Here is a 17646-nt window from a genome sequence, read left to right on the forward strand (position 1 = left end):
GGCTGGTCTGAAGAATCAGGCCATTTGCAAACGCAAAATGGCTTTTTCTGATGTATTAAATGGAAGGTATTCGAAAGGGGTGTTTGGGTGTACCTTCCAAATACCGAATTGTAGTGGTACGTAGAAATGTTTTTCCACCATAATTTGGCCCAAAACAATCATACTTCATCACCATCTCAGTGATTGTGGTAACCAATCCTCAAATGATAAGGTGTCCCGTAAAAACCTCTTCCCCTTTAAGAATGTTTCAAAACAATCATTGTATGTAGAGGCATTGGTCCTATGTACCACTGCCTATTCAAATAAAATAACAATGAAACAAATATCTGTTTTTTAAATGATCCAGTTTTCCTTTAATAAATAATATTAAGGACTACTTCTCCTGTTCCACAGTTTCAAGGTTGTACTTTCCGGAACAACTTAGTATGATCCTCTCACTCTTTCATGATGTACTGATATTTTGTCATTCTGGTTGCACTTTAAAGCTGGGGATATAGCTCAGTGGTAGAGCATTTGACTGAAGATCAAGAGGTTCCTGGTGTCCCCTCACCCTATTTTGATTCTGTTGTTTGTAATTGGGACTTTCCATCAATTCCATTTGGATCATCTTTGACAGAGTCAGTGTTCCCTTGGATATTGCACTTTAATGGCATTACAGTGTTTGCTTCTCAAAACCTGTGAGTAAATGCAGTTTTTAACACTCTGCTTGGTATTCCCTTTGGGAAATTTCTGAAACATCATTGATCAATTTTGGAATTCGGCTCTTCCTTTCACAGCACTAAACAAAGGGAATGGACTATTAAACCAATTGACAACTTTGTTATACTGTTTGGTGCTTTCTTGTATTGCACTGAAGAAATGGCATATAAAACTTGGCAGCGAAGCAGTCAATCTATTTCTCATATCACCTGTGTCTTCAGTCTTACATATATTCCACCTCTTCTCTGTGCATGCAAAGTATGTGTTTGTTTGAAGCACTTCATTTTTGTGCAACATAGGAACTATTTAATTTCTCCTTAAAAGCTCTGCCTACGTGCAAGATGTACGAACTATCATTGCAGTTGCAAGAAGGCTGGTCTGAAGAATCAGGCCATTTGCAAATGCAAAATGGCTTTTTCTGATGTATTAAATGGAAGGTATTCGAAAGGGGTGTTTGGGTGTACCTTCCAAATACCGAATTGTAGTGGTACGTAGAAATGTTTTTCCACCATAATTTGGCCCAAAACAATCATACTTCATCATCATCTCTGTGATTGTGGTAACCAATCCTCAAATGATAAGGTGTCCTGTAAAAACCTCTTCCCCTTTAAGAATGTTTCAAAACAATCATTGTATGTAGAGGCATTGGTCCTATGTACCTCTGCCTATTCAAATAAAATAACAATAAAACAAATAAATCTGTTTTTTAAATGATCCAGTTTTCCTTTAATTAATAATATTAAGGACTGCTTCTCCTGCTCCACAGTTTCAAGGTTGTACTTTCTGGCACAACTTAGTATGAGCCTCACACTCTTTCATGATGTACTGATATTTTGTCATTCTGATTTTACTGGAAAACTGGGGATATAGCTCAGTGGTAGAGCATTTGACTGCAGATCAAGAGGTCCCTGGTTCAAATCCGGGTGTCGCCTCACCCTATTTTGATTCTGTTGTTTGTAATTGGGACTTTTCATCAATTCCATTTGGATCATCTTTGACAGAGTCAGTGTTCCCTTAGATATTGCACTTTAACAGCATTTCAGTTCCTGCTCAAAACATGTGAGTAAATGCAGTTTTTAACACTCGGCTTGTTATTCCCTTTGGGAAATTTCTGAAACATCATTGATCAATTTTGGAATTCGGCTCTTCCTTTCACAGCACTAAACAAAGGGAATGGACTATTAAACCAATTGACAACTTTGTTATACTGTTTGGTGCTTTCTTGTATTGCACTGAAGAAATGGCGTATAAAACTTGGCAGCGAAGCAGTCAATCTATTTCTCATTTCACCTGTGTCTTCAGTCTTACATATATTCCACCTCTTCTCTGTGCATGCAAAGTATGTGTTTGTTTGAAGCACTTCATTTTTGTGCAACGTAGGAACTATTAAATTTTCCTTAAAAGGTCTGCCTACGTGCAAGATGTACGAACTATCATTGCAGTTGCAAGAAGGCTGGTCTGAAGAATCAGGCCATTTGCAAACGCAAAATGGCTTTTTCTGATGTATTAAATGGAAGGTATTCGAAAGGGGTGTTTGGGTGTACCTTCCAAATACCGAATTGTAGTGGTACGTAGAAATGTTTTTCCACCATAATTTGGCCCAAAACAATCATACTTCATCACCATCTCAGTGATTGTGGTAACCAATCCTCAAATGATAAGGTGTCCCGTAAAAACCTCTTCCCCTTTAAGAATGTTTCAAAACAATCATTGTATGTAGAGGCATTGGTCCTATGTACCACTGCCTATTCAAATAAAATAACAATGAAACAAATATCTGTTTTTTAAATGATCCAGTTTTCCTTTAATAAATCATATTAAGGACTACTTCTCCTGTTCCACAGTTTCAAGGTTGTACTTTCCGGAACAACTTAGTATGATCCTCTCACTCTTTCATGATGTACTGATATTTTGTCATTCTGGTTGTACTTTAAAGCTGGGGATATAGCTCAGTGGTAGAGCATTTGATTGCAGATCAAGAGGTCCCTGGTTCAAATCCTGGTGTCCCCTCACCCTATTTTGATTCTGTTGTTTGTAATTGGGACTTTCTATCAATTCCATTTGGATCATCTTTGACAGAGTCAGTGTTCCCTTGGATATTGCACTTTAATGGCATTACAGTGTTTGCTTCTCAAAACCTGTGAGTAAATGCAGTTTTTAACACTCGGCTTGGTATTCCCTTTGGGAAATTTCTGAAACATCATTGATCAATTTTGGAATTCGGCTCTTCCTATCACAGCACTAAACAAAGGGAATGTACTATTAAACCAAGTGACAACTTTGTTATACTGTTTGGTGCTTTGTTGTATTGCACTGAAGAAATGGCATATAAAACTTGGCAGCGAAGCAGTCAATCTATTTCTCATTTCACCTGTGTCTTCAGTCTTACATGTATTCCACCTCTTCTCTGTGCATGCAAAGTATGTGTTTGTTTGAAGCACTTCATTTTTGTGCAACGTAGGAACTATTTAATTTCTCCTTAAAAGCTCTGCCTACGTGCAAGATGTACGAACTATCGTTGCAGTTGCAAGAAGGCTGGTCTGAAGAATCAGGCCATTTGCAAACGCAAAATGGCTTTTTCTGATGTATTAAATGGAAGGTATTCGAAAGGGGTGTTTGGGTGTACCTTCCAAATACCGAATTGTAGTGGTACGTAGAAATGTTTTTCCACCATAATTTGGCCCAAAACAATCATACTTCATCATCATCTCTGTGATTGTGGTAACCAATCCTCAAATGATAAGGTGTCCCGTAAAAACCTCTTCCCCTTTAAGAATGTTTCAAAACAATCATTGTATGTAGAGGCATTGGTCCTATGTACCACTGCCTATTCAAATAAAATAACATTGAAACAAATAAATCTGTTTTTTAAGTGATCCAGTTTTCCTTTAATAAATAATATTAAGGACTACTTCTCCTGTTCCACAGTTTCAAGGTTGTACTTTCTGGCACAACTTAGTATGAGCCTCACACTCTTTCATGATGTACTGATATTTTGTCATTCTGATTTTACTGAAAAGCTGGGGATATAGCTCAGTGGTAGAACGTTTGACTGCAGATCAAGAGGTCCCTGGTTCAAATCCGGGTGTCCCCTCACCCTATTTTGATTCTGTTGTTTGTAATTGGGACTTTTCATCAATTCCATTTGGATCATCTTTGACAGAGTCAGTGTTCCCTTGGATATTGCACTTTAATAGCATTTCAGTGTTTCCTGCTCAAAACTTGTGAGTAAATGCAGTTTTTAACACTCCGCTTGTTATTCCCTTTGGGAAATTTCTGAAACATCATTGATCAATTTTGGAATTCGGCTCTTCCTTTCACAGCACTAAACAAAGGGAATGGACTATGAAACCAATTGACAACTTTGTTATACTGTTTGGTGCTTTCTTGTATTGCACTGAAGAAATGGCGTATAAAACTTGGCAGCGAAGCAGTCAATCTATTTCTCATTTCACCTGTGTCTTCAGTCTTACATATATTCCACCTCTTCTCTGTGCATGCAAAGTATGTGTTTGTTTGAAGCACTTCATTTTTGTGCAACGTAGGAACTATTTAATTTCTCCTTAAAAGCTCTTCCTACGTGCAAGATGTACGAACTATCATTGCAGTTGCAAGAAGGCTGGTCTGAAGAATCAGGCCATTTGCAAACGCAAAATGGCTTTTTCTGATGTATTAAATGGAAGGTATTCGAAAGGGGTGTTTGGGTGTACCTTCCAAATACCAAATTGTAGTGGTACGTAGAAATGTTTTGCCACCATAATTTGGCCCAAAACAATCATACTTCATCATCATCTCCGTGATTGTGGTAACCAATCCTCAAATGATAAGGTGTCCCGTAAAAACCTCTTCCCCTTTAAGAATGTTTCAAAACAATCATTGTATGTAGAGGCATTGGTCCTATGTACCACTGCCTATTCAAATAAAATAACAATGAAACAAATAAATCTGTTTTTTAAATGACCCAGTTTTCCTTTAATAAATAATATTAAGGACTACTTCTCCTGTTCCACAGTTTCAAGGTTGTACTTTCTGGCACAACTTAGTATGATCCTCACACTCTTTCATGATGTACTGATATTTTGTCATTCTGATTTTACAGAAAAGCTGGGGATATAGCTCAGTGGTAGAGCATTTGACTGCAGATCAAGAGTTCTCTGGTTCAAATCCGGGTGACCTCTCACCCTATTTTGATTCTGTTGTTTGTAATTGGGACTTTTCATCAATTCCATTTGGATCATCTTTGACAGAGTCAGTGTTCCCTTGGATATTGCACTTCAACAGCGTTTCAGTTCCTGCTCAAAACCTGTGAGTAAATGCAGTTTTTAACACTTTGCTTGTTATTCCCTTTGGGAAATTTCTGAAACATCATTGATCAATTTTGGAATTCGGCTCTTCCTTTCACAGCACTAAACAAAGGGAATGGACTATTAAACCAATTGACAACTTTGTTATACTGTTTGGTGCTTTCTTGTATTGCACTGAAGAAATGGCGTATAAAACTTGGCAGCGAAGCAGTCAATCTATTTCTCATTTCACCTGTGTCTTCAGTCTTACATATATTCCACCTCTTCTCTGTGCATGCAAAGTATGTGTTTGTTTGAAGCACTTCATTTTTGTGCAACGTAGGAACTATTTAATTTTTCCTTAAAAGCTCTGCCTACGTGCAAGATGTACGAACTATCATTGCAGTTGCAAGAAGGCTGGTCTGAAGAATCAGGCCATTTGCAAACGCAAAATGGCTTTTTCTGATGTATTAAATGGAAGGTATTCGAAAGGGGTGTTTGGGTGTACCTTCCAAATACCGAATTGTAGTGGTACTTAGAAATGTTTTTCCACCATAATTTGGCCCAAAACAATCATACTTCATCACCATCTCAGTGATTGTGGTAACCAATCCTCAAATGATAAGGTGTCCCGTAAAAACCTCTTCCCCTTTAAGAATGTTTCAAAACAATCATTGTATGCAGAGGCATTGGTCCTATGTACCACTGCCTATTCAAATAAAATAACAATGAAACAAATATCTGTTTTTTAAATGATCCAGTTTTCCTTTAATAAATAATATTAAGGACTACTTCTCCTGTTCCACAGTTTCAAGGTTGTACTTTCCGGAACAACTTAGTATGATCCTCTCACTCTTTCATGATGTACTGATATTTTGTCATTCTGGCTGTATTTTAAAGCTGGGGATATAGCTCAGTGGTAGAGCATTTGACTGCAGATCAAGAGGTCCCTGGTTCAAATCCTGGTGTCCCCTCACCCTATTTTGATTCTGTTGTTTGTAATTGGGACTTTCCATCAATTCCATTTGGATCATCTTTGACAGAGTCAGTGTTCCCTTGCATATTGCACTTTAATGGTATTACAGTGTTTGCTTCTCAAAACCTGTGAGTAAATGCAGTTTTTAACACTCGGCTTGGTATTCCCTTTGGGAAATTTCTGAAACATCATTGATCAATTTTGGAATTCGGCTCTTCCTTTCACAGCACTAAACAAAGGGAATGGACTATTAAACCAATTGACAACTTTGTTATACTGTTTGGTGCTTTCTTGTATTGCACTGAAGAAATGGCTTATAAAACTTGGCAGCGAAGCAGTCAATCTATTTCTCATTTCACCTGTGTCTTCAGTCTTACATATATTCCACCTCTTCTCTGTGCATGCAAAGTATGTGTTTGTTTGAAGCACTTCATTTTTGTGCAACGTAGGAACTATTTAATTTTTCCTTAAAAGCTATGCCTACGTGCAAGATGTACGAACTATCGTTGCAGTTGCAAGAAGGCTGGTCTGAAGAATCAGGCCATTTGCAAACGCAAAATTGCTTTTTTCTGATGTATTAAATGGAAGGTATTCGAAAGGGGTGTTTGGGTGTACCTTCCAAATACCGAATTGTAGTGGTACGTAGAAATGTTTTTCCACCATAATTTGGCCCAAAACAATCATACTTCATCACCATCTCAGTGATTGTGGTAACCAATCCTCAAATGATAAGGTGTCCCGTAAAAACCTCTTCCCCTTTAAGAATGTTTCAAAACAATCATTGTATGTAGAGGCATTGGTCCTATGTACCACTGCCTATTCAAATAAAATAACAATGAAACAAATATCTGTTTTTTAAATGATCCAGTTTTCCTTTAATAAATCATATTAAGGACTACTTCTCCTGTTCCACAGTTTCAAGGTTGTACTTTCCGGAACAACTTAGAATGATCCTCTCACTCTTTCATGATGTACTGATATTTTGTCATTCTGGTTGTACTTTAAAGCTGGGGTTATAGCTCAGTGGTAGAGCATTTGACTGCAGATCAAGAGGTCCCTGGTTCAAATCCTGGTGTCCCCTCTCCCTATTTTGATTCTGTTGTTTGTAATTGGGACTTTCCATCAATTCCATTTGGATCATCTTTGACAGAGTCAGTGTTCCCTTGGATATTGCACTTTAATGGCATTACAGTGTTTGCTTCTCAAAACCTGTGAGTAAATGCAGTTTTTAACACTCGGCTTGGTATTCCCTTTGGGAAATTTCTGAAACATCATTGATCAATTTTGGAATTCGGCTCTTCCTTTCACAGCACTGAACAAAGGGAATGGACTATTAAACCAATTGACAACTTTGTTATACTGTTTGGCGCTTTGTTGTATTGCACTGAAGAAATGGCATATAAAACTTAGCAGCGAAGCAGTCAATCTATTTCTCATTTCACCTGTGTCTTCAGTCTTACATGTATTCCACCTCTTCTCTGTGCATGCAAAGTATGTGTTTGTTTGAAGCACTTCATTTTTGTGCAACGTAGGAACTATTTAATTTCTCCTTAAAAGCTCTGCCTACGTGCAAGATGTACGAACTATCATTGCAGTTGCAAGAAGGCTGGTCTGAAGAATCAGGCCATTTGCAAACGCAAAATGGCTTTTTCTGATGTATTAAATGGAAGGTATTCGAAAGGGGTGTTTGGGTGTACCTTCCAAATACCGAATTGTAGTGGTACGTAGAAATGTTTTTCCACCATAATTTGGCCCAAAACAATCATACTTCATCATCATCTCTGTGATTGTGGTAACCAATCCTCAAATGATAAGGTGTCCCGTAAAAACCTCTTCCCCTTTAAGAATGTTTCAAAACAATCATTGTATGTAGAGGCATTGGTCCTATGTACCACTGCCTATTCAAATAAAATAACATTGAAACAAATAAATCTGTTTTTTAAGTGATCCAGTTTTCCTTTAATAAATAATATTAAGGACTACTTCTCCTGTTCCACAGTTTCAAGGTTGTACTTTCTGGCACAACTTAGTATGAGCCTCACACTCTTTCATGATGTACTGATATTTTGTCATTCTGATTTTACTGGAAAGCTGGGGATATAACTCAGTGGTAGAGCATTTGACTGCAGATCAAGAGGTCCCTGGTTTAAATCCGCGTGTCCCCTCACCCTATTTTGATTCTGTTGTTTGTAATTGGGACTTTTCATCAATTCCATTTGGATCATCTTTGACAGAGTCAGTGTTCCCTTGGATATTGCACTTTAACAGCATTTCAGTTCCTGCTCAAAACCTGTGAGTAAATGCAGTTTTTAACACTCGGCTTGTTATTCCCTTTGGGAAATTTCTGAAACATCATTGATCAATTTTGGAATTCGGCTCTTCCTTTCACAGCACTAAACAAAGGGAATGGACTATTAAACCAATTGACAACTTTGTAATACTGTTTGGTGCTTTCTTGTATTGCACTGAAGAAATGGCGTATAAAACTTGGCAGCGAAGCAGTCAATCTATTTCTCATTTCACCTGTGTCTTCAGTCTTACATATATTCCACCTCTTCTCTGTGCATGCAAAGTATGTGTTTGTTTGAAGCACTTCATTTTTGTGCAACGTAGGAACTATTTAATTTTTCCTTAAAAGCTCTGCCTACGTGCAAGATGTACGAACTATCATTGCAGTTGCAAGAAGGCTGGTCTGAAGAATCAGGCCATTTGCAAACGCAAAATGGCTTTTTCTGATGTATTAAATGGAAGGTATTCGAAAGGGGTGTTTGGGTGTACCTTCCAAATACCGAATTGTAGTGGTACGTAGAAATGTTTTTCCACCATAATTTGGCCCAAAACAATCATACTTCATCACCATCTCAGTGATTGTGGTAACCAATCCTCAAATGATAAGGTGTCCCGTAAAAACCTCTTCCCCTTTAAGAATGTTTCAAAACAATCATTGTATGTAGAGGCATTGGTCCTATGTACCACTGCCTGTTCAAATAAAATAACAATGAAACAAATATCTGTTTTTTAAATGATCCAGTTTTCCTTTAATAAATAATATTAAGGACTACTTCTCCTGTTCCACAGTTTCAAGGTTGTACTTTCCGGAACAACTTAGTATGATCCTCTCACTCTTTCATGATGTACTGATATTTTGTCATTCTGGTTGCACTTTAAAGCTGGGGATATAGCTCAGTGGTAGAGCATTTGACTGAAGATCAAGAGGTTCCTGGTGTCCCCTCACCCTATTTTGATTCTGTTGTTTGTAATTGGGACTTTCCATCAATTCCATTTGGATCATCTTTGACAGAGTCAGTGTTCCCTTGGATATTGCACTTTATTGGCATAACAGTGTTTGCTTCTCAAAACCTGTGAGTAAATGCTGTTTTTAACACTCGGCTTGGTATTCCCTTTGGGAAATTTCTGAAACATCATTGATCAATTTTGGAATTCGGCTCTTCCTTTCACAGCACTAAACAAAGAGAATGGACTATTAAACCAATTGACAACTTTGTTATACTGTTTGGTGCTTTCTTGTATTGCACTGAAGAAATGGCATATAAAACTTGGCAGCGAAGCAGTCAATCTATTTCTCATTTCACCTGTGTCTTCAGTCTTACATATATTCCACCTCTTCTCTGTGCATGCAAAGTATGTGTTTGTTTGAAGCACTTCATTTTTGTGCAACATAGGAACTATTTAATTTCTCCTTAAAAGCTCTGCCTACGTGCAAGATGTACGAACTATCATTGCAGTTGCAAGAAGGCTGGTCTGAAGAATCAGGCCATTTGCAAATGCAAAATGGCATTTTCTGATGTATTAAATGGAAGGTATTCGAAAGGGGTGTTTGGGTGTACCTTCCAAATACCGAATTGTAGTGGTACGTAGAAATGTTTTTCCACCATAATTTGGCCCAAAACAATCATACTTCATCATCATCTCTGTGATTATGGTAACCAATCCTCAAATGATAAGGTGTCCCGTAAAAACCTCTTCCCCTTTAAGAATGTTTCAAAACAATCATTGTATGTAGAGGCATTGGTCCTATGTACCTCTGCCTATTCAAATAAAATAACAATAAAACAAATCTGTTTTTTAAATGATCCAGTTTTCCTTTAATAAATAATATTAAGGACTGCTTCTCCTGCTCCACAGTTTCAAGGTTGTACTTTCTGGCACAACTTAGTATGAGCCTCACACTCTTTCATGATGTACTGATATTTTGTCATTCTGATTTTACTGGAAAGCTGGGGATATAGCTCAGTGGTAGAGCATTTGACTGCAGATCAAGAGGTCCCTGGTTCAAATCCGTGTGTCCCCTCACCCTATTTTGATTCTGTTGTTTGTAATTGGGACTTTTCATCAATTCCATTTGGATCATCTTTGACAGAGTCAGTGTTCCCTTGGATATTGCACTTTAACAGCATTTCAGTTCCTGCTCAAAACCTGTGAGTAAATGCAATTTTTAACACTCGGCTTGTTATTCCCTTTGGGAAATTTCTGAAACATCATTGATCAATTTTGGAATTCGGCTCTTCCTTTCACAGCACTAAACAAAGGGAATGGACTATTAAACCAATTGACAACTTTGTAATACTGTTTGGTGCTTTCTTGTATTGCACTGAAGAAATGGCGTATAAAACTTGGCAGCGAAGCAGTCAATCTATTTCTCATTTCACCTGTGTCTTCAGTCTTACATATATTCCACCTCTTCTCTGTGCATGCAAAGTATGTGTTTGTTTGAAGCACTTCATTTTTGTGCAACGTAGGAACTATTTAATTTTTCCTTAAAAGCTCTGCCTACGTGCAAGATGTACGAACTATCATTGCAGTTGCAAGAAGGCTGGTCTGAAGAATCAGGCCATTTGCAAACGCAAAATGGCTTTTTCTGATGTATTAAATGGAAGGTATTCGAAAGGGGTCTTTGGGTGTACCTTCCAAATACCGAATTGTAGTGGTACGTAGAAATGTTTTTCCACCATAATTTGGCCCAAAACAATCATACTTCATCACCATCTCAGTGATTGTGGTAACCAATCCTCAAATGATAAGGTGTCCCGTAAAAACCTCTTCCCCTTTAAGAATGTTTCAAAACAATCATTGTATGTAGAGGTATTGGTCCTATGTACCACTGCCTATTCAAATAAAATAACAATGAAACAAATATCTGTTTTTTAAATGATCCAGTTTTCCTTTAATAAATAATATTAAGGACTACTTCTCCTCATCCACAGTTTCAAGGTTGTACTTTCCGGAGCAACTTAGTATGATCCTCTCACTCTTTCATGATGTACTGATATTTTGTCATTCTGGTTGTAGTTTAAAGCTTGGGATATAGCTCAGTGGTAGAGCATTTGACTGCAGATCAAGAGGTCCCTGGTTCAAATCCTGGTATCCCCTCACCCTATTTTGATTCTGTTGTTTGAAATTGGGACTTTACATCAATTCCATTTGGATCATCTTTGACAGAGTCAGTGTTCCCTTGGATATTGCACTTTAATGGCATTACAGTGTTTGCTTCTCAAAACCTGTGAGTAAATGCAGTTTTTAACACTCGGCTTGGTATTCCCTTTGGGAAATTTCTGAAACATCATTGATCAATTTTGGAATTCGGCTCTTCCTTTCACAGCACTAAACAAAGGGAATGGACTATTAAACCAATTGACAACTTTGTTATACTGTTTGGTGCTTTCTTGTATTGCACTGAAGAAATGGCATATAAAACTTGGCAGCGAAGCAGTCAATCTATTTCTCATTTCACCTGTGTCTTCAGTCTTACATATATTCCACCTCTTCTCTGTGCATGCAAAGTATGTGTTTGTTTGAAGCACTTCATTTTTGTGCAACGTAGGAACTATTTAATTTCTCCTTAAAAGCTCTGCCTACGTGCAAGATGTACGAACTATCATTGCAGTTGCAAGAAGGCTGGTCTGAAGAATCAGGCCATTTGCAAACGCAAAATGGCTTTTTCTGATGTATTAAATGGAAGGTATTCGAAAGGGGTGTTTGGGTGTACCTTCCAAATACCGAATTGTAGTGGTACGTAGAAATGTTTTTCCACCATAATTTGACCCAAAACAATCATACCTCATCATCATCTCTGTGATTGTGGTAACCAATCCTCAAATAATAAGGTGTCCCATAAAAACCTCTTCCCCTTTAAGAATGTTTCAAAACAATCATTGTATGTAGAGGTATTGGTCCTATGTACCACTGCCTATTCAAATAAAATACCAATTAAACAAATAAATCTGTTTTTTAAATGATCCAGTTTTCCTTTGATAAATAATATTAAGGACTACTTCTCCTGTTCCACAGTTTCAAGGTTGTACTTTCTGGCACAACTTAGTATGAACCTCACACTCTTTCATGATGTACTGATATTTTGTCATTCTGATTTTACTAAAAAGCTGGGGATATAGCTCAGTGGTAGAGCATTTGACTGCAGATCAAGAGGTCCCTGGTTCAAATCCGGGTGTCCTCTCACCCTATTTTGATTCTGTTGTTTGTAATTGGGACTTTTCATCAATTCCATTTGGATCATCTTTGACAGAGTCAGTGTTCACTTGGATATTGCACTTTAATAGCATTTCAGTGTTTCCTGCTCAAAACCTGTGAGTAAATGCAGTTTTTAACACTCGGCTTGTTATTCCCTTTGGGAAATTTCTGAAACATCATTGATCAATTTCGGAATTCGGCTCTTCCTTTCACAGCACTAAACAAAGGGAATGGACTATGAAACCAATTGACAACTTTGTTATACTGTTTGGTGCTTTCTTGTATTGCACTGAAGAAATGGCGTATAAAACTTGGCAGCGAAGCAGTCAATCTATTTCTCATTTCACCTGTGTCTTCAGTCTTACATATATTCCACCTCTTCTCTGTGCATGCAAAGTATGTGTTTGTTTGAAGCACTTCATTTTTGTGCAACGTAGGAACTATTTAATTTCTCCTTAAAAGCTCTGCCTACGTGCAAGATGTACGAACTATCATTGCAGTTGCAAGAAGGCTGGTCTGAAGAATCAGGCCATTTGCAAACGCAAAATGGCTTTTTCTGATGTATTAAATGGAAGGTATTCGAAAGGGGTGTTTGGGTGTACCTTCCAAATACCGAATTGTAGTGGTAAGTAGAAATGTTTTTCCACCATAATTTGGCCCCAAACAATCATACTTCATCACCATCTCCGTGATTGTGGTAACCAATCCTCAAATGATAAGGTGTCCCGTAAAAACCTCTTCCCCTTTAAGAATGTTTCAAAACAATCATTGTATGTAGAGGCATTGGTCCTATGTACCACTGCCTATTCAAATAAAATAACAATGAAACAAATATCTGTTTTTTAAATGATCCAGTTTTCCTTTAATAAATAATATTAAGGACTACTTCTCCTCATCCACAGTTTCAAGGTTGTACTTTCCGGAGCAACTTAGTATGATCCTCTCACTCTTTCATGATGTACTGATATTTTGTCATTCTGGTTGTACTTTAAAGCTTGGGATATAGCTCAGTGGTAGAGCATTTGACTGCAGATCAAGAGGTCCCTGGTTCAAATCCTGGTGTCCCCTCACCCTATTTTGATTCTGTTGTTTGTAATTGGGACTTTACATCAATTCCATTTGGATCATCTTTGACAGAGTCAGTGTTCCCTTGGATATTGCACTTTAATGGCATTACAGTGTTTGCTTCTCAAAACCTGTGAGTAAATGCAGTTTTTAACACTCGGCTTGGTATTCCCTTTGGGAAATTTCTGAAACATCATTGATCAATTTTGGAATTCGGCTCTTCCTTTCACAGCACTAAACAAAGGGAATGGACTATTAAACCAATTGACAACTTTGTTATACTGTTTGGTGCTTTCTTGTATTGCACTGAAGAAATGGCATATAAAACTTGGCAGCGAAGCAGTCAATCTATTTCTCATTTCACCTGTGTCTTCAGTCTTACATATATTCCACCTCTTCTCTGTGCATGCAAAGTATGTGTTTGTTTGAAGCACTTCATTTTTGTGCAACGTAGGAACTATTTAATTTCTCCTTAAAAGCTCTGCCTACGTGCAAGATGTACGAACTATCATTGCAGTTGCAAGAAGGCTGGTCTGAAGAATCAGGCCATTTGCAAACGCAAAATGGCTTTTTCTGATGTATTAAATGGAAGGTATTCGAAAGGGGTGTTTGGGTGTACCTTCCAAATACCGAATTGTAGTGGTACGTAGAAATGTTTTTCCACCATAATTTGACCCAAAACAATCATACCTCATCATCATCTCTGTGATTGTGGTAACCAATCCTCAAATGATAAGGTGTCCCATAAAAACCTCTTCCCCTTTAAGAATGTTTCAAAACAATCATTGTATGTAGAGGTATTGGTCCTATGTACCACTGCCTATTCAAATAAAATACCAATTAAACAAATAAATCTGTTTTTTAAATGATCCAGTTTTCCTTTGATAAATAATATTAAGGACTACTTCTCCTGTTCCACAGTTTCAAGGTTGTACTTTCTGGCACAACTTAGTATGAACCTCACACTCTTTCATGATGTACTGATATTTTGTCATTCTGATTTTACAAAAAAGCTGGGGATATAGCTCAGTGGTAGAGCATTTGACTGCAGATCAAGAGGTCCCTGGTTCAAATCCGGGTGTCCTCTCACCCTATTTTGATTCTGTTGTTTGTAATTGGGACTTTTCATCAATTCCATTTGGATCATCTTTGACAGAGTCAGTGTTCCCTTGGATATTGCACTTTAATAGCATTTCAGTGTTTCCTGCTCAAAACCTGTGAGTAAATGCAGTTTTTAACACTTGGCTTGTTATTCCCTTTGGGAAATTTCTGAAACATCATTGATCAATTTCGGAATTCGGCTCTTCCTTTCACAGCACTAAACAAAGGGAATGGACTATGAAACCAATTGACAACTTTGTTATACTGTTTGGTGCTTTCTTGTATTGCACTGAAGAAATGGCGTATAAAACTTGGCAGCGAAGCAGTCAATCTATTTCTCATTTCACCTGTGTCTTCAGTCTTACATATATTCCACCTCTTCTCTGTGCATGCAAAGTATGTGTTTGTTTGAAGCACTTCATTTTTGTGCAACGTAGGAACTATTTAATTTCTCCTTAAAAGCTCTGCCTACGTGCAAGATGTACGAACTATCATTGCAGTTGCAAGAAGGCTGGTCTGAAGAATCAGGCCATTTGCAAACGCAAAATGGCTTTTTCTGATGTATTAAATGGAAGGTATTCGAAAGGGGTGTTTGGGTGTACCTTCCAAATACCGAATTGTAGTGGTAAGTAGAAATGTTTTTCCACCATAATTTGGCCCCAAACAATCATACTTCATCACCATCTCCGTGATTGTGGTAACCAATCCTCAAATGATAAGGTGTCCCGTAAAAACCTCTTCCCCTTTAAGAATGTTTCAAAACAATCATTGTATGTAGAGGCATTGGTCCTATGTACCACTGCCTATTCAAATAAAATAACAATGAAACAAATATCTGTTTTTTTAAATGATCCAGTTTTCCTTTAATAAATAATATTAAGGACTACTTCTCCTCATCCACAGTTTCAAGGTTGTACTTTCCGGAACAACTTAGTATGATCCTCTCACTCTTTCATGATGTACTGATATTTTGTCATTCTGGTTGTACTTTAAAGCTGGGGATATAGCTCAGCGCTAGAGCATTTGACTGCAGATCAAGAGGTCCCTGGTTCAAATCCTGGTGTCCCCTCACCCTATTTTGATTCTGTTGTTTGTAATTGGGACTTTCCATCAATTCCATTTGGATCATCTTTGACAGAGTCAGTGTTCCCTTGGATATTGCACTTTAATGGGATTACAGTGTTTGCTTCTCAAAACCTGTGAGTAAATGCAGTTTTTAACACTCGGCTTGGTATTCCCTTTTTTTTTTTTTTTTTTTAATCTTTTTTATTGATTCAGTTCAAAGTCATGTATACAATAAAAAAAAATAAAAAAAAAATATTCCACATACATAAAGATAGAGATTCATGAAATGGTCTTAACATCAGATATGTACAGTAAAGGCAACATCTTCAAATTCTTAAATGGCATAAATAATAATAACTAATGATCCAAATAATCTATCAAAGTCTGCCAGATTTTGTACCCTCTTCTCTTTTTCCTAATTGATTTGACGCGATAAAGGTTAAACTCCAAATTAAAGATATTATAAAATTTTGCTCGCCACATTTCATATGTAGGTGCCTCAGGTTTTAACCACATCGATGATATACAAAGGCGAGCTACAGCCATGGCCATGAATATAATATATCTATTCTCTTGATAACCTGAAAACAATTCATTATCATTCGATAAACCAAAAATAATCATCTCTCTAGAGATTTTCACATCACATTTTGTAATATGTGCTAAAAAGATTTCTATGGATACAAAAAATGGTTTTAATATAAGGCAGTCTGAAAATATATGTATAATATCTGCCAAATCGCATTGACACCTATAACATTTCCCGTTATATGCATTACTCCATTTTAACATTTTAAGTGGTGTGTGATAAAGATTAAATAAAGTTTTGTAATGTTGAGAATATAAACTGGCAGAAAGAATAATTTTATCAGCAATGACTATTGATTCTTGAAATGGAGCTACTGATGTGCCTAGTCTCGTGCACCATTTTGATGCTTGTTGGTCCATATCATCCTGATGTATGTTTAACAGATAATTATAAATAGTCCCTATACGTGTTGGTTTTTTTAATATTTCCATAAATTCATTGGAACATAATGGTACAATATATGGATGTGAATGTAAGAAATCCCTTATTTGCAAGTACTTAAAGAAATCATTTTTAGAAAGACTAAATTGGTCTCTTAACTCCTGAAATGAGGCAATGATGCCATTTTTAACCATGTCGCCAATAGCTATTATACCCTTCTCACACCAAGTACCCATAGTGTGATCCCTGAAGATTGCCGGAAGAAGTTCTATAGAATTACACGGAGTGTAAAAATTAACACGACCCAATGAGATGAGTTTCCGGATAGAACGCCATCCTTTGAAAGCGGACCATATAAGTTTGAATCTCGTTCTCTTGTAATAGCTAGGTTCTGTAAAACGAAGTAACATTTGACGAGTTTGTGGACCTAATAAAAGCGAGAAAATATCAGGGCTTTCACATACGGGTGGAGTTCCGCCAATTGAGAAATATTTAAGATTTTGTATAAGACATGCCAAATAATAGAGTGCAAAGTTCGGGACTCCCCAGCCCCCCCTTAAGATTGGTAAAGTCATAAATTTAGATGCTCTCCGTGTTGCTTTCCCACTCCAAAGACATCGATCAGTTATAGATTTCAATTTTTTTAATTCTAATGTGGGCCGGTATTTCCAGTGGTATTGCTCGGAAATAATATAAAACTTTCGGAAGAATAGTCATTTTAAGGACATTACGTCTCCCTACCAACGATAAGTGCAGACATTCTATTTTATCGAGTTGATTTTTTACTGACACTAATATATCAGCCCAGTTTGACGAGACTAATTGTTGAGGCATGAGTCTAATTTTAATACCTAAGTATTTGGCCTCTATAGCAACCTTGTTATCGTTAGTGCATAGGCCTGGTGAACATATAACCTGAGTTTTTTGGCTATTAAGTTTGTATCCGGACACACTGCCGAACAAGCCTGTAAGGTTTTCTATTTCAATTAGTGCAGATT

At 37.2% G+C, this 17646-nt stretch overlaps 6 non-coding genes across 6 annotated transcripts; all 6 read left to right on the forward strand.

The window, feature by feature from the left end:
* Positions 1–1559: 1559 nt before the first annotated feature.
* TRNAC-GCA (transfer RNA cysteine (anticodon GCA)) lies at positions 1560–1631 on the forward strand. Its single transcript has one exon. It is a non-coding gene; the product is annotated as a tRNA-Cys (tRNA).
* A 1006-nt stretch (positions 1632–2637) lies between these two features.
* Positions 2638–2709, forward strand: TRNAC-GCA (transfer RNA cysteine (anticodon GCA)). The gene has a single exon. It is a non-coding gene; the product is annotated as a tRNA-Cys (tRNA).
* A 1012-nt stretch (positions 2710–3721) lies between these two features.
* Positions 3722–3793, forward strand: TRNAC-GCA (transfer RNA cysteine (anticodon GCA)). The gene has a single exon. It is a non-coding gene; the product is annotated as a tRNA-Cys (tRNA).
* Positions 3794–5884: 2091 nt separating this feature from the next.
* TRNAC-GCA (transfer RNA cysteine (anticodon GCA)) lies at positions 5885–5956 on the forward strand. The gene has a single exon. It is a non-coding gene; the product is annotated as a tRNA-Cys (tRNA).
* Positions 5957–12361: 6405 nt separating this feature from the next.
* TRNAC-GCA (transfer RNA cysteine (anticodon GCA)) lies at positions 12362–12433 on the forward strand. The gene has a single exon. It is a non-coding gene; the product is annotated as a tRNA-Cys (tRNA).
* Positions 12434–14527: 2094 nt separating this feature from the next.
* On the forward strand, positions 14528–14599 carry TRNAC-GCA (transfer RNA cysteine (anticodon GCA)). The gene has a single exon. It is a non-coding gene; the product is annotated as a tRNA-Cys (tRNA).
* Positions 14600–17646: the final 3047 nt, after the last annotated feature.

The sequence above is a fragment of the Lissotriton helveticus genome, chromosome 1_2, assembly GCF_964261635.1.
Source record: "Lissotriton helveticus chromosome 1_2, aLisHel1.1, whole genome shotgun sequence".
Classification (NCBI taxonomy): Eukaryota; Metazoa; Chordata; class Amphibia; order Caudata; family Salamandridae; genus Lissotriton; species Lissotriton helveticus.